Raw genomic sequence first — 21,977 nt, forward strand, 5'->3', positions numbered from 1 at the left:
AATCTTTGTTCGATTCAGTAAGATTTAATAATACAACAGAAAACAAATAATTTTGTTTTCTTTCACTAATTGCATTCCAAATCTAAAGATGCACATAACGTTCATGTTTCAGGCAGGATGCGAGTATAACGGATGGCTCTCCAGCTGGACATCGTCTCACTGCCGCAGACATTCCAGCAGCCTCTTTGATACCACCGCTCACTACGATGCCAGCAGCTAACAGCCCTGAACCTCAAGTCGAAGATCTTCAAAGTGTCTCTCTGGAGTGCCCCACACAAGGCGCATCACTTTAGCGCATGACTTTGGACTCCTCCCACGACATTGCCCCTAAGCCCACATCCACATCAAAAAATGCAGTAGTGCAAACTAGGTTAACATTTACACGCATGACGAAACTGATGAAACAAGTGAGCACACTAAAAAGGAAATGCCACAGACTCTTAAGAAAGAGAGATGAGCTGCAAGCGGAGGTTTCTGTGCTTAGACAGCAGGCCAAAAAGACAGAAGCCATAATGAAGAAATCAAACTTAACAATTCTTCAGCGATGTATGGTACTAAGAAATAACTTGAGTACTCAGTTTATTCTGAAAATGTTTTTTACATATGTCATATTCTCCCAGGAAAAGGTCGAAGAGCACGACGCGAAGGCTCTCTTCCTCCAGGAACAGCTATCTTTTTTGAGCAAGCCAAAGGGCCGCTGGCGCGAGGAAACTATCCGGAATGGTGTTGTTTGGCATGCAAAATCCCCATCTGCATACAACCTGCTTCGAGAAACTGGGGTTCTATCGCTGCCAAGCCGCTCAACGTTGAAGAGATTTATTGGGGCATGCACCGGAGAAGTGGTGTCGTCGCTTATCAAGCAACGGCTTCACATGGAGGCAAAGCTCCATTCTGAGCAGGTGAAATATTTAATCTTTTTTATCAAAAGAGTTAACTCATATTTGAAAATTAATGTCTTTAGGCACGCTTTGGCTCTCTGGTGATGGACGAAATGTCTCTCAAGCAACCCACCACCTACCAAAAGCAATCAGATGCTGTTCATGGCTTTGTTGACCTGGGAGGTGCAGAAGCAGACTTTGGACTGCAAGATCAGCTGGCAACTCATCTGTTACGCTTTGTATTTGTATGATTGTCTACCCACTACAGGTATATTTTTATATTATATCCATTTTAGCAGTTGCTTACCTAAACCAAAACAAAAATGTGTCTCAAGCCTTATTTGTAAATGCAAATGTTTCTTTAGGCTCCCAGTTGGGTACTACTTCACAAAGGCACTGACAGGGAGCAGCTTCAGCTCCTTGCCGTAAAGGTAATACATTGCGTGGAAGAGGCAGGTTTCAGAGTTGGACGCCTTGTAGGGGATAACCACAAGTCCAACTCGAAGTTTTTCTCCAACCTGTCGGGTGGCCCTATACAACCTGTTGTTGAGTAAGTAATGGTTGTTAAAACCTGTACACACTTTCATTGTAAAAATCCTTTAGAAGTTTCACCAAAGTGACGTATGGTATTTGTCATACCATACCGCTTTATAATTTATTGATTTTTCTTTAAGCTGGACTAATGTCCGGGAATGTAATTTTTTTCCAGGCACCCTCTGGATCCGGACCGTGAACTGTTTTTATCTTTTGACTATTGTCATATACTGAAAAACATTAGGTTCCAGTTCCTCGAGGTGAAGAGACTGTTCAGGAGAAATGGAAAGTTTATCCTTCCAGACTTCCTAAGGTACAATGACAACTTTTCTGCTTTAACCATTCATATTTTGCTTCACTAACATTTTGCCTTCTCACAGACTGCTGTACAAAATCCAGGAAAAACAGGGTGCTTTCAAATTGGTAAGGTGCCTAACCAAGAAGCACCTGTGGCCAACAAATTTTCAAAAAATGAATGTCTGCAGGGCTGTATAAGTTTTTTCACCGCAGGTAAATTATGCAGGCATATACTATTACAGATGTTAATTAGTTATTTAGAAGAATGAACAAATAATTTTTGTTCTCATTTAGGTCACCACAGCTCTGAGATTTTTGCAACAACATGGGCAAAGCCCTGGAGCTCCGGGCTTCCAGAATTGCCTTCTAACCGTGGAATTCATGGAATTGGTGCACAAATGGTTTGTGCTTCATAATATTACGAGCACTGCCCTTCACTGGATCAGCAGAGATGCCTTGAGGATGCCATTTTATAGTGCAGATGACGAGAGGTATGTGACTGGCTGCCCTGATGCTGACCTTATTTTACTATGAGAAGCATAACGTTTTATAGTTGAACGAACCCCAACTTCCAGCCTAAGGCCTATGGAAAGCACATTTCTTTATTGTGGCTACTGAAAAGTCTATTGCCATTTCTCTTGTGACATGCACTAATTTACTACTCAACAATTTTTTTTTCAGGCTTTCGTGGTTAGAGAATGACTTTCTCAACTACTTCAGAGAATGGAAAGAAGCCATAACATATAAGAGGGAGTTCCTATCTAAAGAGACCTATGAGGCACTGAGAGTGACAACCATGTCAACAGTGCTATGCACAAGGTTCCTCTTGAAATCGGGATTTCATTTTGTGCTGACAGCAAAGTTTTCAAGTGACCAAACAGATGCCTATGCAGCCTTATCGTCCCTGCAAAAAATCTTGGTCACTGGTGTCGTCCATGCTTCCTCCAGTGCCAATGTTGGGAGTGTGGTGGGCTCACTAGGGAAGGCATCAACACTCTTTCCTGTTCCCGTGAAGGCCACTTCCGACACTGCTATCATGAAGCTTGCTGTCCCTCATCTTGCTGCACTGGAACGCTATCCAAGTATGCAAGAAAGTGCTGAGTCAATCGATAATACTTATTGCTCTGCTAAATGTGTGCTTGCTGTTTCTAAGTTGAGCATAAAAATTTAGAATGCCTGGTGCCAAACACTGATTCGAAAACAGAAATTTCCAGATACCAAGAGTTAAGGATACTGCTTTTCTCCCATCATACTTTAGCTGCTTCAACAGTCTTTCACACTTGCTATGAGCCTCAGGAAACTAGACATAATAACCTAAAGCTAAATTCAAGCACTGATCCCAAATGACCATCAGGGTCAGTGAGCGAGAATATTAAAAGCAGAAGCCTCATCGAAAAGGAAAACATATTAATTCCACACTTAGCAATGCCTGAATAGTGCCTTTTGAAGGATGCTTTCACCAAAGCAATTACTGTTTTGAATCCATTACAAACTGATCCATTTCATGAAGTAAGAGAGCATATCACTGATTTGTTGATCATTGTGCTTGCAAGTGACTTATTTAGAATTGAACTGCTACAATGTAGAATTTTGAAAAATAAGCGCCATTACGTTCTAATCTACCTTCATTCTTGTAGGCGCCCCTGGACTAAGCCTTCGAGCCAGCACGCTGGCCATGATTGCTGGCTTCCTGGTCAGAGCCGTGCAGGACTGCATTCAATGTGAGGGCTGCCTCAACAATTTGCGGGCTCCAGCCTCGCATTTGACCACTACTGCCATCATAGCAGACATGGACAGCGGAGGGCTGTCATATCCTACTTTGGCCTTTGTAGGGTTTGTCAGCCGCCTCGAAAAAGCTGCATCAAGCTTGGCTCCTGTCCTGGTTCGGGGGCCAAGGCCACTTAAGAAGTTCGCGGACCTGGTGCTGCCGTCGCTGAGAAAGAATCCACTGTTCGTGTGCTCCAAGGACACAACCGAGCCTCACAGAATAGCGCTGCTAAAGCTAGTTATCCAGAAATTCACGAGGCCATTTTTGGCGAATTTCACCTCCAACCTTGCAGAAAAACAAGCTAAACAGAAGGTCATCAATTGTAAGCCAAAATCACGCAAGGTGTGGAAAGTGTAAGAACATTCCAGCTGACATAAAATAAATGTCTAGCGCACAAACTCGAGTCTAGCCATGGCTTATTATTCGTTTTTTTTTATCATTCATTTCTAAAGATTAACAGTCGGGCGAAACCTGCTGATTACAAAACAGGATATGTTGAAGGTGCGCTTTCTGTTTTATATTGGCAGAAAGCAGCGCGGTTTCAACCTGCGATGTTGCAAGCACAAGCAGTCTTCAGTTTTGCGGCTGTGCGAGAAACGAGAATCTCTAAGCAAATAGCGCCACCGCCGGACCTACCAGTCAGTATAGCCGCTTTCTCAGCTTGTTAACGAATACCAGAACTGCAGCTTTGAAAAAATGCCGCTAAACGGTCTATGGGGACAGTTAGCAACTAGCGCGAGATGCCGCTTTACACAAATGCGCGGCACACGCTCGTAGCGTTTACTACATAAATACACAAGGCTAATAAGTGCCTATACCTTGCAGTGGTTCCGCTCAACCTGCAGGGTAAACTAAAACAGCGACTATCAAGCAGCGTACGGTGCGCGATGCCGACACACGGCACGACTAAAGGCCGGAATACATGGAGCGTTTTTGCCGCGTCAAACCAGCGTTTTACGCCCGACGGCGCGCACTCGACGCCCCGCGTCAGGAAAAACGCGCGCCGCCACCGATCTGTCCCTGCCAGATATTTGACGCGCGGGTGGCGCGGCGTCCTCTCGAACCGGAACCAATGTCGACGCGAGCCAATAGGAGCGCGGAAAGCTGACATTTCCGGTTTGAGCGATCGCTGTCAACATGGCCGCCATGGCTGACAAGGTATGGGGCAGTTTGGCCGCAGAAATGTGATTATCGCAAAAATAAACGCTTAATCAAGCACGGAATGTCGCTTTTTTGTGAGTATACGACCTACTCTCGGATCGCTGTGTGTTTGTTTGCTCCCTGGAGTGAAATTTGTAAAAATAAAAAAAAGCCGTGCCGCTGGTATCCGAGCGGGCATTCCGAAGTATCTTCGTTCATTCGAGCGAGCCAAATCCTTGCGCGCCTATGTACGCTTTCTACATTTAGCACAGTAGCATTAGAATGAGCACTTTTCGGAATTTTGCCACAAGGGACAGCGTCGCTTCTCTCACGTACCTCGCTCTGCGGTTATTTCCGCTCGCTGCTGCATTTGCTTTCGCATCGAGGAATCCGCGGCGGCGCTCGTGCCGCTTCGTCGTTCCATGTATCTCGAGCTGGGCGTCGCGTCGGCGCAGCAGTTTTCGACGCGCGGAAATCGTGGAAAAAAACATCGCATGTATTCCGGCCTTAAGGCTGCTCTATTAGCCTTAGGCACGACCGCACAGCAGCGCTGTAGCCGACGCGGTAGCATGAACGGCGGCGCATCTCGGCGCGCGCGCCGCCGAGATGAGGGTAAAGTCCCTTGATAATTTGAAAGTAGTGACACTCTCCTCCGCGCCGTGCTTTCTTCCTCCATTCTCCTCGAGCGGCGGCGGCGAGCGCTGCGCACGACATGCTTTTTCTCCTTGTCGCCCACCGGCAGGTCGCAGCAGTGAGTGAAGCGCGAGCTTTTGGGTCAGGTCTGCGCTCCAGGAGTGCAGAAAATTTGCGAAAAATTGCGAGAAAAGCATTGAGAATGCCGAAAGTAAAGTTCATGAATTGATTGGTTTCTTCTTTGAACTGTTTGAATGGGGAATACTGATAAACAAATCTTTCGGGCGAGTTCAGTGCTGCAGACACTTTTTAAGTCACATGATAAGCTTTTACTTTGTGCACCTAATCTAGTACTGCCTCTGACTGTGTTTTTTTAGAGCGTGAAATCTTTCACCGCGGTAAAACTCCGGAAAACGATCCAGGCTGGTGCTTTGAACTTCAAGATCAGAGAAGGTCGAAGCAGGACTTAGTCTATTTCGCTACTGTCAAGCTATCTCTCTAAGCATATTATATGTCACGTGATCAACCATGAGATTTCATTATTGGTTAATTGTACATGTATTTTGATCAATTACTGGGCCAAATTAATTTATATTTAGTAAATTGCAATTAAAATCTAAATTTTAGCTGCAACATCGAACCGTATACCGTTGGCAAGCTTAGGCCAAGTGTAATGGTACTGTGCTAGTTAGCGATCCGCGATAATCTGCGTTAATTAGTTAATTTTGTATAAAACCAAATTTTGAGCTGTTCCTTGCCGCTTCGAGGTAAGGAACAGGTTTTCCACGGCAGTCTTGATATGATGCTGATGGAGGAATTAAATAATTTTATGAGTAGGCGGCCACTCACTGACTTCGCGTGTGGTTAAATGACAGCAGGGTACACTGGGAGAAGTGGTGAGCCCTATTGCCGACACACTGAAGTTCTGAGGCAAGCATGCTGCGGCCTCATGCGCTATGTAAAAAAGCGTGATTTCATTGAACGCAACAATCAAATAAAAAGAATTACAGGGTGCACATAGGTCTTCAACGTGCGGAAATGAGAAAGCATATAACTGCCAATTCATTAACAATCGCTATCCTATCTATCACTATACTACTAATGCCAGTGACCTATCGTAACTGTACTATCCGCAACGAACACTAACACCTCACTATCCGGGCCTATTACTATAATTTACTATTATTATCCGTAACAGCAACCATCGTTACCTATCACAATTCATAACCATCACTTTTTAATCTGATGCCGTCCCATGACCCATTGATATACTTCAATTTTCATTGACTTACGTTGTCAGTCATATCTCTATTATCTCATAATATCTGACGAGACAACTATACATTGACTTTTATTTCTTATACTTTCTTGTTTTCTCATAAATGGAGGTGGGAAAAGAGCAAGCCACAGAAATCACTGACTACTATCAGCGCGAGGTTCATGTCTCTGTCGAGGAGGCTTCCTTTACTTCAGGACAGGTCGGTGAGAGAAAATTGATGGAACTGCGTTGGGCCTCAGTTTTTTTTTCGAGTTCGTGTAATATTGGCGGCTCAAACTGGTCTTCTGTGAAATGTAGCTAGAACATAGAGAGCGATGAGTTAATCACTCAGGCAAGGTGAAAAAAAAATCTTCTTGCATACAATTGAAATGAGTAATATGTTACAGTGCTAAGAATTGTTGCTCGCAAAATGCTTCCCTATTTTTTACATCCTAACTATAATCATTATTGATCGCTTAAATTTCGTAAATACAGAAAATTGATGCAATGATTCCGGCTGATTTGACATCGATGGGAAAACTTTTCTCGCAGTAAATGAATACGCGGAATCGCGGTTTTAGAGCTCCAGCTTTCAAAGCAAAGGTAACCTGCCAACGCCTAGTAGTCATGGTTAAAGTGAAGCGTGTGTGATCATGTGAACACCTCCTGCACATTGGCCGTATCCCTGATAAAACAAACGCATACTTTTTAACCCACGCGTGCGTCGAAGCATGGCAAGACACATTCAAGAATTGAAAAAAAAATGCCGTAAGACCTAACTAGTGCAGATTACCAGCAATACTTCGGGTTTACTTGCCAAATAGTTTTTCAGGGCCAGCATTCATTGCTCCCGAGTAACCGACGCACACTACAAGCTGGAAAGACTAGCTCCTCTACAAGCCCGAATTTTGATTTTTAGTGAAGGAGGCCAGGGATCCTAGCATAATCTCGACAAATGCAATCGAGAGGCTGTAATTTTCCAGTTATCTCTGACAGCAAAAAGCAGATTATAGTGCCCTATTTCTGACTCTACAGAAGTCGACAGCGTGTTAAAGGATGAAGCTTTGGAGCCTCGCAGAATATTCAGCATGCTTCAGAGGACAACCTTATTTTTATACAATGAACATGTTGCCGCCGCAAAAATATTGAGGAGCAAGCAGGAATAAAAAACGCAGCATCAGGTGACGCGTTATTACGGGGAGTGAGAAAGGCACCTTACGTCACAAACAACTCTGTTCTTTCTAGGAATAAACTTCTTTCGGCTAATCTTGTGAATCCATTGACTCGTGCGCAAGCCGTCACGCTTGCCTTGAGGTATCACGAGTACCGCATAACCATCTTCAGGCCGCTTGCTGCAGTTGTACGCGCAACAGCACGGCATAGAGCTTGCACGCTGCAATAAAAGCACAGCGCGCAATATTCGCTCACCGAGACTAGGAGAAAAATGGCGCGAAGGAAAAAGAAAACACAAGGAAAACGCCGGACGCGCGTTGGTTTCCAAGGACAACGGCAGGGAGACCAATCGTCGCTCAGGAAATCGGGCGGAGAACCGGCCTTCAGCGAAGGGGCGCGCAAGGGACGAGGAGGAGGTAGCACGGCGGCGGCAAAGTTCAATCGTTGGCGTAACTTTCAAATTATCAAGGGGTTTTAGATGAGGGTAAGTTGTGGCGCCACCTGGCACGGCGAGCCGTCCCTCCCTAAGAATCACGTGGTATTTTTGCGGACACGCGCTGCCGTAGGAGGCGGCGGGATGAACAGGTCGCTAAGTTCGATGCACCCAGTTCCATTAACATTTCGGTTGGTGTTGACATCGGAAGTCTTAGCGCCGTTTTGTAAGCTTTGCTTATTATGGTGTCAGTTTGTAGCACCTTTTGCTTGTTTAGTTCGCGGTAAGGTAGGCTGTGTGTTATCCTCCTCGGGACGAAGCTGTCTATGAGTCTAAGTGTGCCCTGCTCTCTTATCCCCTTCTTTTTGTCGCTCACTCTTCGCACGATTCTGGCGACTTGATCTGTGGTATTCTTAAAGGAGGCGATGGTTTTGCTACAGCGCCCTGTGCTTTGCAGCCACGTTCCAAGTACTCAGGGTTGCGTTCTCTTTGGCATTGTCTCATTTCCGAAGTTCAAAGTGATTTGGAAGTCGTATTTCCTTGTTCTTTTCTTGATTCGTATGTAGTCTGACTGTTGTTGTTGTTGTGGCAGAAGAAAGAAGGAAAAGCAAATGCACGGGCCTGCTACTGGCTCAGTAGGTGAGCCACCTCCGCTGCCTCGTGCGGACAGAAGAAAGTAGAGAAGAAAGAAAAAGAAGAGGGGAGAAAGACGCGCGCCGCAACAGCCGTCATTCACTACCTAAGCGGTGGCTGGTGCAATCAAATCAAATCAAATAAAATTTATTTTCCAACAAGTGAATGGTCACCTGAGCTAAAAGCTTTACAAACAGCTTGACAAAGGCTAAGGAAACCCGCTCATAACGTAGCAGGAGCAAACAGCAAATTCCAGAAGTTGATTAATAATTCTACTATGACGTCTAAAAGTGTTATACAATGCATACATCACTGCAGCAAGATATAAAAACAAAACATAAGAAGTTAATCAATAATAAAATCAAAGAAAGAAGCTAACCAAGGTTGAAAGTTCGAAGGTGAGTATACTATTTAAAGTAAGAACACATGTACGGATAGATTATATTTGCACGAAGTAGGTTCTCAACTGCTTAGGAGTAAAACCAACAGTGTCTTTATATTCGTTGATAAAAATGGGAAGATTATGAGCCAAAGATTGTAATTTGTAGTCTGTTCTAAAATGTGGTAGAGACCACGTGTCAGTGCATCTAGTGTTTACTATTGCAGTGCGGTGTTCCAGAGATGCAAGTTTTACCAAGAAATTAACCATACCTGCCGAACCGAAATATGTTAATTGTAACAAGTTAAATTCATAAATATTATCCAAGCAGAGGATATTCAATGATGTTGTTATGGGTTGAATATGACTGCGTACAACAGATAAAAATTCAGTGGCTGGTTAGCCCCCGCCGCAAGCGGCGTTGACTTAATGTCCCAGCGCCGTATGGCTATAGGAACAGCCACCCTTCACCACCTCCGCCCTCCGCCAGTCTGATTTTTCTGCCGAGCACAGTAGTCCTCTGGCCCTGGCGCATTGTTCAGTGGGGTCAATCGCCCTTTGATGCCGCTCTTCGTTTTCTGCTAGGGATCTTGTGGTCGTACATAATGTTATGTCGTGCGTAAGTTGCGTAGGAGATGTTCTCTATCTTGTCGACTCTTTTGTGAGTCCTATCATCGCTAAAATGAATAGTAGCGGTGATATTACCGAGCCTTGCGGGTTCCCTTGTTTGGCGCCATGAAGCTCCCCGACATTACGTTTCAGATGCCTATCGTAGCCGTTCGGTCTGTCAAGAAGGCTTTGGATTAGAGGAAGGCTCTGGTTCAACAGTTTATATTAATGGTATACTTTTCATGATTACTGCATGCCTCTCGTTATCGAAGGCTCCTTTTATGTCGATGCGTGCGCCCTGGGGCGCGCATCGAGGCACCCTAGTGGCCCCCAGGTGGGGCGACAGTCCGGGCCTACGAAATAAGTGCAAGTTGTGTGTTCTTGTCAGGCTTGGTAAGGAGTTGGTGCCAGCTTTTCGCAGAGGGAGCTGGCAGGAGGGTCCTTGGGGGCGGGTTATTTTCACGTCCCCAGAGGATGTGCGCCTGAGGGGCGGGTTCTCCGTTATTGCAGTTTGGAAATGCGGGGTCATATTCCCCGTTATTAACTAGTGATAGCCTGGAGTGAATAAGAATTGAGTGTGTTTGTAATCTGCGGAGCAGGGTGGCTTTTACTCGGTCGAGGTCGGGGTGGGGAGGCGGGAAGAGGTGTCGCGTCTCTTTGTGAAAATTGGTAATTTCGGCGAAAGTCTGGGGGGCTTCAGCGAGTGCTTCTGGATGCGTGAGATCGACCGCCCGGATTGTTAATCCTAGGGCAAGTTGGTCGGCCCCATCGTTTCCAGAGTTGCCCGCGTGGGCGGGTACCCAGACTAGGTTAATTTTGTGGTAGGGAGTGCAGCCGCGCAGGATGCGTGCAGCAGGAAGGCAGATGTAGCCTGCCGAGAAATTTAGGATTGCTCTTTTTGAGTCACTGAGAACTGTACGCGTACGCGGGTCAGCGATGGCCAGCGCTATCGCTGTTTCTTCCGCTGCTGTGGGGGAGGAGGCGAGCACAGATAAGGGTAGATTGCGGCGTGATAGCACATGGCCACATAGGTACATTCTAAAACAGCGCAAAAGAACAGGGACGAGAGAACAAAACGTACAACACGAGCGCTGACTTACAACTGATTTATTGAACATAAGTGAGCAATATATAAGAAGAAAACTGGGTGATAAAACCAGAAGTAGTCGACGTCAAACACGGTGTAGGGGGCCGTAAAAGCGATAAGAGCGTGGTAGGTTGATGAGGGTAAAAGACGATATAATCTAAAAAGAGATGATTGAAGTGAACAGATACATTCGAAAGATGGGAAGCAGTTAATGTGACAAGGTGTAAAGAACCATAAAAACGATAAAAGCGAAGATTGAAACATGATAACATTGATAAAATATACAAAAGGAGTGGAATGCATAAAATTGACAGGTTACTGCTAAAAACTGATTAAACTTTAACGGCGAGTTAAACGATGGCGATCAAAGTCCTGCAGATAGAAACCTTATTTCTTTGTCGGACAGAAGCACAGACGGAGCGCTGACACAGGTGTATTTATTATTTTTTATGTTAAGAGCCTCAATCACTTCCCTAGTCAGTTGATCAGCGTGATGTCCCATGACTCTGCATTGTTGAAAATCTGGTAGACATTCGCTGCAGTTTTTTATATGGTCTGCGATATGTCCTTTGTCACCTTTTTGCACATCTTTGTTGTGTTCTCGCAAACGATCATTGATGCATCTTCTTGTCTGTCCGATGTATTTGTCACCACATGTTAAGGGGATTGAATACTTCGTTTTCAATGACTTCGTTTTCACATGGGATGAATTGCTTTTTATGATTGGTCCTGCAGGTTCTTACGGTCTTGGTAGGATGGTTGACCCGATGGCAAATGTTAGCCAACTTTTCTGGTGCGGAAAACACTACTTTTACTTTAGCCCGATTCATAATCTTTTTGAGCTTATGGGACAAGGCGTGGCAGTACGGAATGACTGCGACCTTCTGTTTCTGATTATCCTTATTATCACGATTCGTGATAATAAGGATAATCAGAAACAGAAGGTCGCTTGTCCCATAAGCTCAAAAAGATTATGAATCGGGCTAAAGTAAAAGTAGTGTTTTCCGCACCAGAAAAGTTGGCTAACATTTGCCATCGGGTCAACCATCCTACCAAGACCGTAAGAACCTGCAGGACCAATCATAAAAAGCAATTAATCCCATGTGAAAACGAAGTCATCTATTCAGTCCCCTTAACATGTGGTGACAAATACATCGGACAGACAGGAAGATGCATCAATGATCGTTTGCGAGAACACAACAAAGATGTGCAAAAAGGTGACAAAGGACATATCGCAGACCATATCAAAAACTGCAGCGAATGTCTACCAGATTTTCAACAATGCAGAGTCATAGGACATCACGCTGATCAACTGACTAGGGAAGTGATTGAGGCTTTTAACATAAAAACTAATAAATACACCTGTGTCAGTGCTCCGTCTGTGCTTCTGTCCGACAAAGAAATAAGGTTTCTATCTGCAGGACTTTGATCGCCATCGTTAACCTCGCCGTTAAAGTTTAATCAGTTTTTAGCAGTAACCTGTCAATTTTATGCATTCCAATCCTTTTGTATATTTTATCAATTTTATCATGTTTCAATCTTCACTTTTATCGTTTTTATGGCTCTTTACACCTTGTCACATTAACTGCTTCCCATCTTTCGAATGTATCTGTTCACTTCAATCATCTCTTTTTAGATTACATTGTCTTTTACCCTCATCAACCCACCACGCTCTTATCGCTTTTACGGCCCCCTACACCGTGTTTGACGTCGACTACTTCTGGTTTTATCACCCAGTTTTCTTCTTATATATTGCTCAGTTATGTTCAATAAATCAGTTGTAAGTCAGCGCTCGTGTTCTACGTTTTGTTCTCTCGTCCCTGTTCTTTTGCGCTGTTTTACAATGTATACATACCAACTCGCCCAGTCTTCTATTTTACCACATAGGTAGTTGCATCTTGCCTTGCCGTGTCCACGTATGTTGCGTGCTCGTCGGTATGGTAGTACGTTGAAGTGCTCTGGCCTTGTGCTGACTGCGCGCGTCGTGTCGATCAGGGAGCATGTTTTTTCGTAGCGGTTTTACAATGAGGCGGCTGTGTACACAATGGCGGTGGCCACTACATCGGACAGACAGGACGGTGCCTAAATCAGCGATTAATGGAACACGCACGTAACGTCAAGAATGGGAAGGGTAGTACTCTTGTTGATCATATTCTTTGAATCGAAAACTTGCAAACCGTACTTGGTACAAACAGTTGTGCTAGCAAGAAATTTTGACATGACCACGCGAATGATAATTGAAGCTGAGAAGATAAATGCTTGCGGAGAGACTTGTGTTAGCACTCCGTCTATTAGTTTATGCGATAAAGAACTCTCTTTTCTCCGGCGGTGATACTGTCAGCACAAGTGATTTCCTATCTGGCGTATAAATGTGCTGCATGTCTGAAATAAAGATTGTTGGAAGTTAGCGCTCGTGTTGTTCGTTCTTCTCGTGTGTCCTGTCTGCTTTGCGCTACAGTCTCGCTATGTGTACACATGTCCAGAGGGGGGCTGTGGGATGCGGATCGCCTATTGGGTTGACGTTTAACCGGTCAAAGATGATACGGCCGTGATTTGTCCTGGAGAGGCGATGAATTTGGGCTGTCTTTTGAGCCTTATAAGTTGGAAAAAAGTATTGTAAATGCCCAGTTGGAGGAGGTGTCGTGTGCTAGCGTATTGTGGCAGCCTTGTACACCGAACGGATGATGCTGGTAACTGCGTCCTCATCTTTTCGGCGAAGGTGATAGCAGGGATAGGAGTATACTATCCTGCTAACGAGGAATGCCTGTGTTACGCCGGCGGAGCTTGGCGAGGGGGCTGCGCAGCTGGCCTTGGCTGTAATGTCACTCGATCGCGGCATACCGCATACGGCATACGCGAAGCTCGGCTCTGACCCTCGTAGTGAAGCTTGTCGCTGCAAAAAATAGTTAAGTCACTCAATTAGGGTTACGTCAAGGATGTGACATCACCCATCTGCCGTCATCTATGAGGACCAAGCGCTCCAACGCTATGAGAAGTGCGCTCCAACGCCGTCGGGCGGCGCTTCTTTCCTTCCGCTAGTACGGATGCAGCTCCTTTCCTTTCCTGTAAACGAATTATAGAACGCCGGTGAACTTAGAGCTCTCGACATGCAAGCCAAGGAGAGTTTAGCTGCTGGCAGACGGCGCAGAAGACTGGAGAAATTAACTTCTTCTGATCCAGGAGGTTGTCACTGCTTTTCGCTACTTATATCCAGGCATAGCAGAGAAAAGCCATCATTCATTTTGAAAGCGAACAAGTTCACTACGAGGGTCAGAGTCGATATAACCAATAAAACTGCGCAACTTAGACACCCCCTCCAACCGCCTTAACCAATTACTTTAAGGAATGCTCGCAACAAGGCACTTTGCCGGCCGAGTGGAAGGAGGCAAAAGTGGTATTTATACCAAAACCAGGCAAACCGCTTCTCCCCATAAATCTTCGACCTATTTCCCTCATTTCTTGTGTCAGAAAATTATTGAAGCATGTCATTCATACACGACTAAGCAGCTTTCTGGATGAACAAGAGCTCCTGCCCAACTACATGTCTGTTTTCCGTCCGGGTTGGCCACTCAAGATGTTTTCCTACAGCTAAAGCACCATATCCTTGATTCAAAATTCGCGATACACGCGCCATTCTCAGAGTGGACCTCACCAAAGCATTTGATAATGTAACACAGTTTGCCATTCTTAATAATCTACAAACGCTACAAGTAGGCAGCCACATGTGTAACTACATAAGAAACTTCATCAGCAACCGAACAGCGACTCTCACACCGAGCCCTCATACGCTTCCAAACATCAGGCTCGGTGCTCGGGGAACACATCAAGGAGCTGTCCTTTCACCGACACTCTTTAACATTGCCCTTATGCATCTCCCAAAAACACGTTCTGAGATTCCAGACATACATTTCGTCCTTTATGCGGATGACATTACTGTCTGGGCATGTCGAGGCAGTGACGCCACCATAGAGACTCACCTCCAAACTGCCCTCAACACTATTGACAACTACATGAAGCAGAGAGGCCTATCATGCTCACCGTCTAAATATCAACTGTTCCTTTACCGACCAAAATTCACACATATTGATAGCCAACCTATCACTCTGACACTCGGAACACAACCGATTCCCGCAGTACCTCAAATCAGAGTACTAGGAATGACTCTCTACTCCCATGGAGCACATGAAGATGTAATCAAAGCAGTCTAGACTCATGCTCATCAAACTACTGGACTCATTCATCGTGTAGCACCTCGGAAAACAGGCCTTCATGAAAGGAATACACTTCGCCTCATACAAGCATACGTTACCAGCAGAGTCGCATACGCTCTTCCATACTTACCCCTCACTAGCAAGGAACGTGATCGAGTGAACGATTTACTCCACATTTATACAAAAACAGCCCTGCGCCTTCCTCCCAGCACCTCAACACTCCGCTTACTCCGCTTACTAATACATATGAAGAATTCCGTGAAGCCACGCAGACAGCCCAGACGGCCCGCCTTTCGCATACATCAGCAGGTCGCGCACTGCTCTCTTCTCTACACATATCCCCAATAGGACATTCATCTAAAGGCACCCCATTGCCTCTTGCAATCGGCTCTAAAATTTTGGTACCCCCCTTCCCAAAAACATGAACCCAGAACGGGATGGGAAACATAGAACAGCCAAGCCTTACAGAGACAATATGGAGAAGACCCCAGTGTAGCATATGTAGATGCAGTCACCTATGCAAACACCCATCGTAAGGTACTAGCAGTCACTAACAATCATGCAAAACTTCTCTCTGCTTGCTCAATTGTCACCGATTCTACAACAGAGGCTGAGGAGGCAGTCATTGCGATAGCCATGACACCCACACCCGCTGTGAAAATAATTTCGGATTCGAAAATAGCTATCCTGAACTTTGTCAATGGATTAGTGTCATCCAACACTCACCGCCTTTTGCGTTTTAGCAACCCCGACAATCTGTCACCCTTATTTGAACACCCGCGCATGCGGGCCTTCCCGGTAATGAGGAGGCTCACTCCCAGGCCCGAGGCCTCACTTTCCAGGCTGAGGAGGAACAGTCTTCCTCAGATGCCGGGGAGTGCCTGGTGTCCTTTCGTGACATCCTTACCTACCACCGCGAAAATAGGCGGATTTACGCACCTCCTGCCCCGAATCTTACAACACAAGCTGCCCATTGGCACAAGCTACAAACGCGCACAGCCCCATACCCCATCCTTCTCCACGCCCGCTTTCCTGACCAGTTTTCTTCTTCCTGCAAGCTCTGTGGCAAACCTGGCGCCTTTTTACAGACATTACTCACCTGCCCCTCATTCCCTCATCCTCCTTCACCAGAGTTGGCCCTAGATTACTGGGAGAAGCTATTCACCAGTACCTCCTATAAGGACCAGCGCAAGATGATTACATGCGGTCTCGCTCGGATAGCCCTCCAAGGGCTTTCTTTTGCTTTGTAAGAGGACCCTCCGTACATGGAGGGGGCTCTCAAGTGCCATGTAGGGCCCCCGCTCTGTGTAATATTGGCAGTAAATGCTTCTACCTCCACCTCGCGTATGCCGTATGTCGTATGCGGTATGCCGCGACCGAGTGACGTCACAGCCAAGTCCAGCTACGCAGCCCCCTCGTCAAGCTCCGCTGGAATTGCAGATGCCCATAGGAACCCATGCATTTGGAGGTCATCGTAACTATCATTAACAAAAAGCCGTCCGCCTGGCGGCTGAGGCCGCGAATAACCAATGTATATTCGCCAGTCCTTAGTCACGGAGGTTCCAGCCCCCGTTCCTCAGGCCTGTGTGCCAGGAGCGGGGAGTAGGGGGCCTCCTAAATCGGTGGAAATTAAAGTTTTAATAAATCAGTCAACCATCACCTACTAGTTAAGCAGTGTTTAACTAACACGAATCAGACATTAACTAGTACTCAGAAAGTGCAAGTCATCACTAACCAATAGTAATGGTTAGACGTTTCGAGATGTCCACAACAGTCACATGGTGACGTCACCAGCCGTGACGTCATGACCGGATGTGGCATCATCATGATCATGTATAACAACCTGAAGTGATAATGACGTCACATCTGGTCATGACGTCATGACTGGCAGTGACGTCACCAGGAGATTCAAGCATATAGACCTTTTCACAAATCGTCGTTTCAGTAGCGCCATTGCCCGATACGTGCGACGTCTAGCGTCGAAACAGGTTATGGCGCCATTTTGAACTGTGCTTGTGAAAGCTGAACTTGGGCCGGACGGCCGCGCATCTGTTTTGTGCCCTTCAAGGCGCCATATTCATACTGCTCCTTACTTCCATTTCACCTCTGTTGTGCCGCATGATCTAATAGGCGATTCATGGGCTCGTATGAACAACCAATGTGAAGTAATGGCCAACGCAAACCCAGTCAGCGGATCCGGCGCTTCGTCGTAGGCATTGGTGTCAAACGCATCGGGTTCGTCGAGGCCTGGCGTGCTAGTCAGCGGTGGGTATTTTTTATTTATTAACGCGAAAGCGTTACTTCACTATGTTCACAGATTTCTGTCCGCAGACCGCGTCTGCAAAATCGTGTCCGCAGCAGTTGCGAGTAATTGAGAAGTGGTAGAGGTTAATGAATGGTGTCAATCGATAGAGGGTGACGTAAGGTTGTGCCCGAAATAATAATTAAGGCAATGATATAATTAAGTAATTAGAGGCAGAACACGCAAAATCGTGTTCGCAGCTGTAATTGAGAAGTCGTAGAGGTTAATGAGTGGTTAATTATTTTTTCGCGTGCATTACGTCACCCTCTATCGATTGACACCACTAAATCGATAGAGAGTGACGTAATGCACGCGAAAAAATAATTAAGCCAGTAGGTTAATTAATTGCAGGCAAAAATGAAAAAGTAAAGGCGAAAATGGTCTCATTATCGAATGGCTTGGCATCAAATTTAGATGTATCAAATACTAAAATAGGTAATTAAATCAGTCAATTAGGGTGATGTCAAAAATGTAACGTCACGCAACCTGAAATCGAGCCAAAAAAGGGCATAGGAAGGGATTTGCGCGCAATTTGACAGTACCAGATTAAAATACTTAAGGCAATCAATTAGGGTGACGTAAAGGATGTGATGTCACGCAACCGGAAGTAGAGCCGAAAAAGGGCATAGGAAGGGATTGGCGCACAATTTGAAAGTACCGAAAACTAAAATTAATAAACAAGAAGTGAATTAATGTGACATAGAGGATGTGACGTCACGCAACCGGAAGTACAGCCGAAAAAGGGCCAAAAAAGGGATTGGCGCGCAATTTGGAAGTACCAAAGAATAAATGACTTCAAACTGCGCGCCAATCCCTTTTTTTTTCTCGACTTCAGGTTGCGTGATATCACATCTTTGAAGTCACCCTAATTGACTGATTTAATTAACTATCTTAGTATTTGATAAATTCAAATGTGGCGCCAAGTCAATCGCTAATGAGACCTTTTTAGCTTTTACTTTTTCATTTTTTTGCCTCTAATTACCTAATTAACCTATTGGCTTATTTTTTCGCACACATTATATCACCCTCTATCGATTGACACCACTCATTAACCTCTACGACTTCTCAGTTACAACTGCTGCGGACACGATTTTGCAAATTGCGCGCTAATGCCTTCCTATGCCCATTTCCGGCTCTACTTCCGGTTGCGTGACGTCACATCATCTACGCCACATTAATTGACTTGTTTATTCATTTTAGTCTTTGGTACTTTCAAACTGCGCGCCAGTCGCTTTCTAGGCGCTTTTTCGTCTCTACTTCCGATTGCGTGACGTCACATCCTCTAAATCACATTAATTCAGTTCTTCCATTTTAGTTTTTGGTACTTTCAAATTGCGCGTCAATCCCTTCCTATGCCCTTTTTCGGCTCCACTTCCGGTTGCGTGAGGTTAAGTCCTTGACGTCACCCTAATTGACTGCCTTAATTAACTATTTTAGTTTTTGGTACTTTCAAATTGCGCGCCAATCTCTTCTTATGCCCTTTCTCGGCTCTATTTCTGGTTACGTGCCGTCACATCTTTGATGTCACCCTAATTGACTGATTTCATTAACTATTTTAGTATTTGATACATTCAATTGTGGCGCCAAGCCAATGGGTCTCATTAGAGACCCATTTAGGTTGCATTTTTTGTGTCTAATTACCAAATTAACCTATTCCCTTAACTATTTTTGCGCACATTACATCACCCTCCATCGATTGACACCACTCATTAACCTCTACGACTTCTCAATTACTCACAACTGCTGCGGACAACTTTAACATTTTTGCTTGCAATTCATTACCTAATTAACTTATTAGCCTAATTATTTTTTCAGCAGCAACATTACGTCAGCTTCTATCGATTGATACCACTCATTAACATCCACCTCTTCTCAATTGCTCGCAACTGCTGCGGACACGATTTTGCGGACGCGATCTGCGGACATAAATATGTGAACATAGCAAAGTAACTCTTTCGTGGTAATATGAAGGACTGGCCCAAAGGAAAAGAAAGCCAAAGTGCAGCGCGGGCACAGAGTTCACATCAGTCTTTATTCCGGCGATAAAAAGTCGTGAGAAAATCCCATGACCCCGAACTCACTGTAAAATCTTTGTGGTTGACTGCAGCTATCCACTGCCTTCGCAGATCGAGTGCTGCAGGAAACCAGTGCAGCGCAAACATATCACATCGCCAGTGCTCCTGCGGAGTGCTGTGTTGTGGGCACACTTCAGTCCCCAAAATTGTCCTCTCTGCTGGTTGTTCGTACACCCATACAAATCACAGTGCTGGCCTGTAGACTTTCGATTGGTGTATGCCATTATTTACGAGGGTAAGTCATTCGCGACGAAAATAAATACAAACATCGACGGATATCTACCGCTTCACAATGCAAGGGCGAGGCAAGTCATAGTCCAGCCCAAACAGGCAACATTGATGCATACTCTCGACGCCAGAACGTCAGAAGCGCCCCCGTGAAAAGGTCTACACGAAGCGACACTATAATGAAGCTGACCCTGCCGGGCTTTCTATCTCCGTCTTCGTGAGGTGCCTTTCATTTGGCACTCCTCGAACGCCGGACCACATAGATGTGACGTCACCCATCTGCCGTCAGCTATGAGGACCAAACGGGAACGAGTGCGCTGCAACGCCGCCGGGCGGCGCTTCTTGCCTTCTGCGAGACAGATGCTGCGCCTTTCCTATGTTATAATCGAGTTACAGAACGCCGGTGAACTTAGACGCGCTCGACATGGAAACACTGCTGCAAGGAATACACTAAGTGTGAACTAAAATGCCTTTCGGTGATTCCACGATTGATGCTGTTTGCAAGCAAGCTGCTGACCGTGTCTGCGGTATGCCGGGCTTTTGCGAGTAGCGCCGCCGGTCCCCTTACCCTTGCCAAGGGCACCGCTCAAGATTGTGCACGTCAGGATAAGCGGCCAAAAAAAGGCTTTAAAGGCGACTACACACCCAATAAGCCGCACCTAGTAAAGTTGCTGCATTGTCGTCATTGTCTGCTCGGCGTTCCTACACAATTGTGACGTCATCAAGTAGAGTGTTGGCCGTAAAAAAATCCTGTTTGATAGCAGGAGCAGCGAGTCCCGGCAGTCCCGGGCGGCTACCTTTAACATTACTTTCAGAGAACAGTAAAGAATCTTCTATTGTGCTTTTTGTTATATATAATCTTGACGTTGATAACCTATGACAGAGATTTCGTATAGAAGTGTCTTCTGGTGGGCTAGTTGGTGTAAATCATTCATCTTTCAAAACTGCGCTCCCTTTTTTTATTCACGCAGTTTTTAAAAATAGACTGAGATTTTGTCGACATCTGTGAGCATCGAAAAATCGCCGGTGTGGCCCTTTAAACCTTGAAAAAGACTTTATATAACTGCTTTTATTGTTTAACCAAGTTTTCACGGGACGGATACCTTAATGTTTCAAGGTGATCATATGTTTTCTTTACCTGCGGTGCATGGCGTGCTCAGATATTCTATTGCAAAATTTCCATAAAATATTTGAAAGGAAGTCGCGACTTGTAGTATAAAACCATTGACAGCGTGATTTGGGACCGCTGAGTTAGACATGACTAATTCCGCATTACATTTCTAAAGCGCACTTTCAAATTGGGCGCAGCAATGGATTAGCTTGATCCGAAACTGCTGACTGAAAGTGAAAGCGGGTATCACATTTTTCTGAAATACTCGAGAGCAAGCTCTTAATTAAACCACGCAGAAAACGCAGCTTGTATATTGACGCCTGTGCATTCAATGTCGTTACCCGTCCCACGACGCGCACAGTAAACTTTCCAATTGAGTCCAAGAAGTTAGAAATCTCGCAATTGATTTGTGTAGTAACAGATGCTTGAACCTTTGAAAAGATCATATATCTGAACAAACCGGAACGTGAAAGTTGATGTAAAATGAGATATGGATAAAGCGCCGGCGTTTCATGAAAATACTTCTGGGTTTTTCCTTCCCGCATGATGTATGACATGGCAACATGGCGGTGTTTACAAATCCTTGACGCTGTACTCCCCTCGGATTTAGCGTTTCTTCGAACGCTCGATTATTTACTTTAGCACCTAAACTGCTGTGCTTGCCTGTTTGCGTAAATAAATATTCACCCCTTAATAGAAGACCTGTCCACATAGAACGATTTCTGTATATAGGTAATTAAGATCCGGCATCGTGACATTTATTTTACCCTTGAGATAGCGCATCCGCGTGGAGTCGGTTTTACTGAGATGATACAGAGGTTATTTTTGGCTGCGATTCGATTGGTCGTCTATACAATATTTAAAGTAAAAGGTTTCGCCTCTTGGTGGGTCACCATACCGTAATCCACTCCCCCCCCCCTTTCTTTCCCCTCACAATGCAGTCAATCGGGGGTTTAGCTCAGAGCAGCAGACCGTTATCGTTGAGAAGGCGTGTTATTACTAAATTTTTCGATACCTTACTTTTAAATTTTCGCAAAGGCTACAAAAATACAAAAATGGTAACGACTGTGCCGTCCTTGATCGCTACCTAGAAAAAAAGAAGTTAAAGAAAAATGCTAGATTGTTTCAGCTTCCGTCGTGGGCGCTACCACTTACAGGGTTCCCGTGAGGGTTAGTTTGTTGAAATAAGAAGCGTTATAATAAAACAGAGAATGTTTGGGCATGTTGG

At 45.2% G+C, this 21,977-nt stretch overlaps 1 pseudogene; it reads left to right on the forward strand.

Moving 5' to 3' along the window:
• The first annotated feature begins 982 nt into the window (after window positions 1-982).
• On the forward strand, window positions 983-3,834 carry LOC146180206 (uncharacterized; annotated as a pseudogene).
• Window positions 3,835-21,977: the final 18,143 nt, after the last annotated feature.

The sequence above is a fragment of the Amblyomma maculatum genome, chromosome 9 (assembly GCF_055883805.1).
Source record: "Amblyomma maculatum isolate TAMU_Amacu chromosome 9, ASM5588380v1, whole genome shotgun sequence".
Lineage (NCBI taxonomy): Eukaryota > Metazoa > Arthropoda > Arachnida > Ixodida > Ixodidae > Amblyomma > Amblyomma maculatum.